Source organism: Citrus sinensis, chromosome 4 (assembly GCF_022201045.2).
Source record: "Citrus sinensis cultivar Valencia sweet orange chromosome 4, DVS_A1.0, whole genome shotgun sequence".
In the NCBI taxonomy this organism is placed as follows: domain Eukaryota; kingdom Viridiplantae; phylum Streptophyta; class Magnoliopsida; order Sapindales; family Rutaceae; genus Citrus; species Citrus sinensis.
In genome coordinates, this window is record NC_068559.1 from 7479933 (window position 1) to 7489952 (window position 10020).

A 10020-nucleotide genomic window follows, 5' to 3' on the forward strand; every position below is an offset into this window, starting at 1 on the left:
GCTGATATTAATTTATAAATAGTCATTCATAAGACTGTTGCACAGGTACAAAAAAAATAGTTCTTTCACACTAATATTTATTGGTTAATTTACTAATAAATAATTATTGGTTAATTTTCTAATTAATTTTTTATAGATAAATTAATTAATGTCAAGAATATTGTTGGAAGGGTATTATTGTAAAGGAATGAAAAATGATAGTAAGAATGTAACATATTTAACTGTTGAGGTACTTTAAGGTATTTTTTACGATATAGAAATTAAACGGACACTTCATTTAAAATATAAACACTAAATGGGCATTTACTCTACTTAGACATGACATCACTTATATCGTTTCCATGTTTATACTCTTTATGTTTAATTTTTTTTTTTAATCTTATTATATGTGCAAGATATAACTATTGTATAACTCCTCTTTTTCTTGTTTCTTTTTTTCATGCGAGGGGTTCACTCTAAACCTCTTATATCATCCCCTACATTCACTCTTTGTTATTAAAGCATTTATTTAATATGAACTTAGAGTGTTCAACTAAGATTCATTGAGATTCTTAATAGATTTTCAAATTATCTAAAGAGACAAAATAGTTGCATTCCTTGCACATGACATCACCTCTTGTTATCGCTTTCAAACTTTATATAATTTAGTGTTTGAGTATGGAATGTTTCATGGGTCCACAAGATTTATTTTTAATAATTACATTGAATTTTATACTTTCATCTAATTAGTAATTGAATGAAACATCAATTTATATGAAAAATTTGTCGTTTGTGACTCTAGCATGACTCTTCCAATTTAATCTAATTTGTCGATTTTTTAATTAAACAACGATTAAATCATTCTAAAATTTATTAGCACCCACCGTTTACATAAAGTGACCGAACAATTACCTAGAATTCTTTTTCCTTTTTCTCCCTTTTTGCAAGGTAAAAAAAGTTTCATCCTCCAATAGAAAAACTATAACCCACAAAACACTTTCCCCAACTACAAAAAAGGAAACCCACCGTTAAGTTTTTTTAATGAAATTTTGTATTAAATAAATCATGATTGGTGGGAAGAAAATTCTTGATGTTGACTTTGAAAAGATCCGCTAAATGACCAGTCTAATCTACGTGCGTCGAAGTTTGTTGTGATTATAGTTTATAATTAATTACTTTTAGCATCCGGAAACATGATAGGGTCACCGATGGTCATATGATAGACTACCTATGGTCATGGGCTCATGGCTGCTAAAATTTTTATGCAAAATGCATTTATTAATTTAAAAGTGCATTTTCATATTTCATTGGCAAAACTAATTTGGGATGTTGTATATTCTCGTAACACCATTTTTCAGAATTTTATAGGATGACATTTTTGGGTATCATACTATATATTCTGCATTTTATCAAATAAACAAAAAGCTAATAAAACTTAATTATTTGATGTTGACTAGATTGTGGGGTACAATATTTTTAGGATATCGTACCTTACTGTGTGGGCACAATCAAAGGGAAATTTGTAACCTACCCCCAAATAAATTGACATTTTACACCGCGTCCCCAACAAATTTGACTTGTTGCACTGCGCACCCAAAAAAATTGACATTTTTGCACCACGCCCCCAATTCCGTTATTTTCTCAGTTAAGTTTAACGGTGGAGGGGTAAAATTGGAAGTTTATTCCTTAAATTAATTTTAATGGGAATTCTCTTTATTGTAATTAAAATAAAAATCTTTAAAAAATTAAAGAAAAAATAATAGTGGTGACAATGTACATGTAACAAGAAATTTTTTTATTACAATTAAAATAAAAATCTTTAAAACATTAAAGGAAAATAATAGTGGTGATAAATGTACATGTAACAAGAATTTTTTTTATTAAAATTGAAATAAAAATCTTTAAAAAATTAAAGAAAAAATAATAGTGGTGACAATGTACATGTAACAAGAAATTTTTTTTATTGCAATTGAAATAAAGATCTTTAAAAAAATTAAAGGAAAATAATAGTGGTGACAAATGTACATGTAACAAGAATTTTTTTTATTAAAATTGAAAAAAAATCTTTAAAAAATTAAAGAAAAAATAATAGTGGTGACAATGAACATGTAAGAAGAATTGTTTTTTTTATTGCAATTGAAAAAAAAACCTTAAAAAATTAAATGAGCTAAAAATTTTGTTTTTTTACATAGAGGGGCATTTTTGTCATTCAATCAAAAGTTAAACGGAGCCGTTAAACTTAACTAAGAAAATAACGGAATTGGGGGCGTGGTGCAAAAATGTCAATTTTTTTGGGTGCGCAGTGCAACAAGTCAAATTTGTTGGGGACGCGGTGCAAAATGTCAATTTATTTGGGGGTAGGTTACAAATTTCCCCACAATCAAATAATTAAAAAATTAATTACAAGAAATAGTCTAAATTATGAGATATAATACCTTGATATACTTATAGTCACAGTCCTCTGCCCATCTTTTGATGCTAAAAAAGGAAGGTTCAATATAATCTTCAAAAAGTTTTCAATTCAAATGATTAATTCAAATTTAAAAAATAAATGAAAGGCACTTTTAAATATTTAAATTATGACATATGGCACTCCTGATATTCTATAGTCATAATTCCTAGCTATAATTTTTTGCACCATACTACTCATACCCAAATGAGTTGACATATAACATCACGCACCTACATCATTCTGCACTGTGCTTTTATTTCCGTTAAAAAGTAGTTAATTCTAAATGTTTAGACTGTTATTTACTTAAAAGACTATACTGCCCTAGTTTGAAATGAATTGAGTATGTTAGTACTAAAATACCCATTACAAATTATAAAATTTACATCAGAATATACAAATTTGTTATAATAATATTTATTTTGTATTTTTAAATTACATTGAAATGATTTTTTTAATGGATTTCATTATTAAAACAAAATCGTAAACCTAGTATATTAGAAAATTAGAGACAAAGCATGATTCCAATATGAGAGAAGAAAATCAAACATAAAATCATCAGCACATTACAAAATAGTTCCAATAGTTTCACCAAAACAAGCAAAACCTAGTGATGAAGAAACCCTAACATAATGATACCACACCCCTAATTGTAAATTTCTATTACAAAAGAAATCCAAGCCAAGAAAATTCAACTAAAAGAAACCCAATAATAATATATCCTAAAACTAAAGATATCAAACCCTAAATTAAATTATAAAAGTGGCGGAGATTGCCACAGCTTCAAATGGTGGCGTCGGTAGTTTTGCGTAGCAGCAAAGGCGAGGCTTTTGAGTAACGGCGACTAAGGTGGCAGACCACGCCACGTGCACATTTTTATTATTGTCCATTCAAGATGGAGGCAAATAATGCCGGCAGGCAGCAGTAGTGAAAGGCAAGAAAAAGAAAAAAAATAAAAAAGAAGAAGAATAAGAAGAAAAAAGAGCGAAGGACACAACGAAGAAGAAGAATAAGATTGAAGGGAAAAAGATGCGAAGAAGAAGAAGAAAAAAAAAAAGAGAATGATAAAAAATGAAGGAAAAAATGTATTCTTTTTAAAATTTTATATATTATTTTAATCTTGTACAAAATTATCCTTCTACCCTTTTTTTTGTTAAGTTAACGGTAGATTTGAGGAGCGTAGGGCTTAGTGTCGAAAGAAGTTGGTGCACGATACTATACGTCAATTCATTTGGGTTGGACAAAAAATTACCCATTGAAAAAATAAAAGTCCATATAATCTTCAAAAAGTTTTCAATTCAAATGTTTAATTGAAAATTATAAAATAAATGAAAAACACTTTTAAATAATAAACTTTTTTTAGGGCAATTATTATTTTCCTACCAAAGTTATTCTGACATATCAAATCAGTATCATTGTTTGCCAAAAAATACATTTTACTACCAAATGTTTACTATTTTATTGTTTTCCCACCATTCCGTTAGACTAGTTAAAAATTTGCTAATGGTTTGCTGATATTATAGGGGCATTTAAGACATTTCTCTTTGAAGCTAAAACACTACTTTTGCGATGGTAAAATAAATAATAAACAAATTATCAGATAAATAATTAAAAAAAAAGAAATTTGCAACCCTAAAAATTTGCCTCTCTCTAGCTCCATCTCCGATCTATTTCTCTCTCTCTCTCTCACTCACTGCTCTATCCACCGTAGTGTTGTCACTAACTTATTGCTGTCTCCATTGCCATTTGCTCTCTCCACCATGGTTTATCAATTTTTTTTTACTTATTGTCCATTACATTTTTTCCTTAATTAAATTGTTTTAAGTTGTAATTAATACTTGAATTTAGTATATTATGATCTTTGCTCCCGTAGTAAAATTGACTTTTAACTCATTTTCTGTTAAATATTACCGTACTTTTAACAGACTAATGATAAAATGATAAATAAATAAATACTTAGTGGTAAAATGTATATTTCTGCAAATTAAAGTATTGATTTGATATGTTAGAATAGTTTTGGTGGGAAATGATAATTTCCTTTTTTTTTTTTAATTACTCTGAATCCGAGAACGATAGCGCAGCAAAGAAGCGTGCTCATTGCATCCATTTAGTGTGATTTATCGCTCGTGTTAACCGTCAAAAAATCCGTTGCAAAATTATCCCTGGAATGCTGGAGCTCTGCTTTATTCACTGAAAATATTTAATGAGTACTGTAAAGAGCTTGACCGAATTATTTCGAAATTTTGAAATATTCCAAAAATCTTGAATTTTAGGAATTAACAGCAGTTGATTTAATCGTGTGGATATTTTTAGTTTTTTATTATTTTTTAAAAATGATGTGACATTTGACCACAATTCTACTTCTATTAGAAGATTCTAGTCATTTCATTATTTCAGGCCATTCATTCAGTTAGAATTTCGAGCCAAATACTATTTTACTTTATTTTTCAATACTAAAGACTTGACAGTGGCCAAATTTACATCACAATTCACCAAACCTTTTCCAATATACTACTACTACACTTTAATTATGTTATTATAAGTAATGTTACAAATTTCAATTGTGATTGCATGTATTTGACACGAAGTGAATATTTTTTCACAATTTTTTTTTGATAATTTATGGTACTAGTTTTGTAATTTTTATGATGAGCATTGTTTAATAGACGATATAAAGGATATTATATCTCTATAACTCAGACATTGTTAGGTAGTCAAATTTTATGGACTTCTGTTAAATTTCTAATCCTGTGACATGTTAAGGTTATATGATATGTGTGTGTAAATACATATTCTCTATCAAAAGAAATGACCTAGACTATTTTTCTTTAATTGCATAAAAAATAAATAGACAGTCTTCTCAATAAATTTGTAACTATTTACTAAATATATTAGCAACATTTATATATATTTTTTCTAAGCACATGTGTCAACTGCCTTACAATAATACTAAAGAATCCTTAATTAAATATAAATCGAAGTATATAAAGAGAGAATTTACAATTGACATTTACTAAAAAACTAAATTATGTCCAATGTGAAAAAGAGTATACTAGAGAAAGGACATTGTATATATTAGCCACCTTAATATAAATATTTAACTATTAAAACAGAGGTTGAGTCTTACCAATGCTTCAGCCTAATTGCCTAGTACTTGAGCACCATTGATCAGATGCGTGGACAATCAAAATATTATTTGATAAATTTAACTATCAGCAATTAAAAAAAAGAAGAAGAGGATTTAGTTATCATCAATAAAAAGACATGAGGATACATAGTAATTGGTACATATTTAATTCTAGGAAATTGGGGTGATACTTTGATTTTGATTTAATAAAAGCATTGAATACAAAAGGTTTCAATATAATAAAAAATTCATATGATCAATTGTGCTATAGAGTACTTTCTGACAACTAACACTAATACTATTAGGCAAACACTATCTTACAACTAATGTAAGATACATCTCTCTCACATGAACAGTGTATGTGTGGGATCCACTCACTGTTCATGTGAGGGGTGTATCTTACATTAGTTGTAAGATAGGGGGATCCATACTATTATAGCTATTATACTATTTAGCCTTCAATGTCTTTGTCATTAACGTTGAATCTATTCACTTAATTAGACAATAACTTTACAGTCGTACTCTAATAAATTTTTTATTTGTTATTCTAAAGGATCTTGCTAAGTTACATTTGATCTAATGCATAACTCACTAAACCAAGTCATTTCAGTCATTGGTTCACATGTTATTCATTCTCCATAAATAATTTCTCATTACACGACCTATTTTAAATACCATTTACTTAATTTTTTGGCAAGTGAGTGTATTAGAAATAATTTTTGTTCGGGTGTGCATTTTGTTCATATAGATATGTCACGATTTTAATTTTTAATACAACAATATCAGTTGCTTGTCATAATATATCAAGAAAAATAATACTCCACAGTCAAAATTTGATGTCAACGTGTCAAGAATTGAATACTGAGACTTTGATTTTTACGTTGGCAAATTTTTTTAATAATGCTTAATGATTTTCCTCAAATTATAACTACATATAAAAAAACAATAGAGAAACCATTGAAAATTTAATTATATTAACTCTGTACTAATTTAACTAATGGCAGGGGTTTTCGAGGCCAATTTCAAAATTGGAGGAAACGGTATTGAGCCAAACAGCAAGGGCTCAATTGAAAATTTTCTTAATTGAAAAGAAGACTAATAAGGTCAAATCTGTCTCATTCGGACACCAAATAATAAAGTCAAAAATATACAGACTACGCTTTGTTAACTGGTCAAGATAATGTTAGATAGTATTTGTAATACAATACTAATGTTTTCTGGAAAATATCATATTTTTATGTATTGTGTAGTGCCTTGAAAAAGTTTGTAAATTTGTTTAACTAAAAATTTCTTGGTGAAATAAGAGAACTGGGATTTGAACTTTGCTTGCACCAGTTGGATGGGAGGAGAGTAAACTACTATTATACTAAATTGGAAAAACCTACAAGTGATCATATAGCTTCATTGTTTTATAAGATTTTTTTTTACTCTCTACTATTGAAAAGTACTTAAGATGCATCAATTAAAATGAATTTACAATATTCAAGTAATGTTTAAGAGTTTATGGATCTATAAATTCAAAGAAAAATCATTCTCTATGATAGTCAAATTTATATGCTCAAAGAGGATAATAAACATAAGAAATTCATTCAAGAGAAGATTGATAAGATTAGCTCAACATGATTTTAATAATGTCCTGTTTGGTATTATGATTAGCGGTTGTAACTTAAAAGCTGCATCATTAAATATTTTAAAAGATAAATTAATTTTATCCCCCATTTGTTTGATAAAAAATTATAATATTTTACTTTTTTTGTCAAAATTATTATTTGAAAGTCATTTTCATCACATACTATCAATTTTTATTTCATAAGTACAATTTTTTTCACAACAATTGTAACTTCACTTCAACACCAAAAGGGGCCCAAGAAGCACGTTTGCACATATAAATCTTATTTTGCAAGTATAAATTTGGTAAGAAAGCTTAATTAGAATCATAATCCTCACAGTGGAGTATGAGCAGTACCAAGCGTGGTGTAATCCAAAACTCAATCACTCTTAAGTGGCGTTTGTTTTTTAACTTAATGACTTAAAGTGATTAACTTAATTAATTAAGTTAATTAGAGGTGTTTGTTTTTATAACTTAGTGAGACTTTTTAGATAATTTTGACTTAATAAAATAAGCTAATTTTTTTGACTTTTTACTTAATGGAGAAATATGAATTAAGTAAATTACTTGCTAATGTAAAAAATATCCTTGTTTTATAATTTATTTTTCATGTCTATCCCAAAACTCACCCATAGACATTTACCCCACATAAAAATATCCCTCTTTTTTCTTTCTTATATTATATACAATAAAATTTAAAATTTATGGTATTTTATATATTAAAATTCCAAGATAATTATGTATTTACTTGAATATAGTTTTACTTATAAATGTTAAAATATTGTGGTATTTAATTTATTATTTATTTGATATTCAAATTTAATAAGGATACAAATGTAAAAGTACATATTTTCAGCTTTTTAAGTTGAAAAAAACAAACAACTTAATACTTGTTTTTCGAGATTCAGACAAAAACACAAACATATTATTCAGATTCAGACATTCAGATCTATTCAGAATTCAGATTTTAAACAAAAAAACAAACGCCACCTTAGTGTGCTTCAGAAGAGAAAAATAGATGGCGCCAGCTCATTCTAAAAACAGAAATGAAATTGAAAAAAAAACCTTAAACAGTAAAAATATAGTGTCTTAATATGAATTTGGTATGAAAGCATAATTGGAATTATAATCTTCACAACGAAGTAACAACAATAGTAAATGTGGCGTAATCTAAAATCATCTTATCTGAGTGGGCACCAGAACAGAAAACAGCTGGAGTCAGTTTATTTTGGAAAGAAGGATTGAAGTAAAAAAGATATAGACTGAAATTGCAAAAATATAATGTACTAATCTAGACTAATTCGATAAGGACAACCATAATTTGATATATTTTTAAAAGTAAATAAAATTAAACAAATCACTCCATAAAATACCGGTAGAGATTTCATTACGGTCATTTTTAGTTCTCAAAAGTCATAATAATTCTATAATATTTTTACATAAAATTTTAAATATATATATTTTTAAAAATTTTATAAAAATATTCTCAAACGCACCGTGCAACGTAAAACCGCCGCGAATATATAAATAAAAATAATACGTACTCATGCAGATTTTATATGGGCACTCCCTTTTTCAACTGCCGATTTGTTTTTATTCATTATAATTCTTTGATATTTATATTTTCTCTCTTGTGTGGGATCCTCTTTGTTAGGTTTTAGTTTTGCCCAAACTTCAAGGCAGCAAAGACCAAGTCACGTGTTTGGCTCATGTCAAAACCCCACCCAAAACACGCTTTGAAGGCCACACGATACACAAAAACTATGGCAAATATTTATGAATTTACTAAAATAACCCCCACCCAATTTATTCAGATTCGGCATGTACTTCATAACTTTGTCTCGAATTAATTACTGAAAGCTAGCCAAAAACTTTGGAGTTACTGAGACAGTCAGTTTTTACAGCATATTTACTTAATTTAAATATCTTACTTTTATTAACAAACTCCTTTAATACAAATAAATTTACAGACAAGGAAACAAGGATGTTACTTTTGTATATCCTTGGCCATACTTGATAATTGATATAATTGTTTGAGTCATTTTCAAACAATCCATTGATATAGAAGGAGCACTCCTTTTTTGACCCAAAAATAAAATTAGATCTTATCATTTACAACATTTTTTTTTCTATCAAAAATTTTAAAAGAGGAGATGTTCATTAAATCAAACAAAATTAGAGGACAAATTCTATTACAAGGCACTATTTTATTATCATATTAGGTTTTAAATCTTATACTCTATTTCAATTTAGAATTTACTCTTTAAAGATGTGTAAACCCCCCCCCCCCCCCCCAACAAAAAAAACCAAAAAAAAAAATATTTCTTTTTAATATTTTCTTGACGAACTATATATCATTTACTTCAAAAGTAAAAATAGCCTACTTTTTTAGTTTTAAGTTCCGCAGATTTTTTTTATTAAAAATAAAACAAAGTTCAGCATATTTTATCTCACCCTCTATTTTTTTTTTCCCAAAAAGTTAAATTATTAAAAAAAATTCTGCAAGTGTCACGGCATTGTAATATTTCTGGTCAAATGTTGATAAAGCTAGTTCATAAATTATCTGATTTATAATTGGCCAAAGGATTTTCAGTTGTGTTACTATGTACTCTCAGATATCCTTTTCAATACAAGCTCACTGTTAAAAAAAAAAACGCCTAATTAAAAAAAATGCATCCTATAATTTTAAGTTAGAAAGATTATTTTATTTATTGAAAACAAATATTATATAACATACAATGTTCTTAAAAATAATTAAGGAACTATCAAATAAGACTTTTGTGTAATCTACGAGATTTTATTAAAAATAGCAACGTCATAAAACAGTTTTAGATGTTTCGCAACATAACAATATTT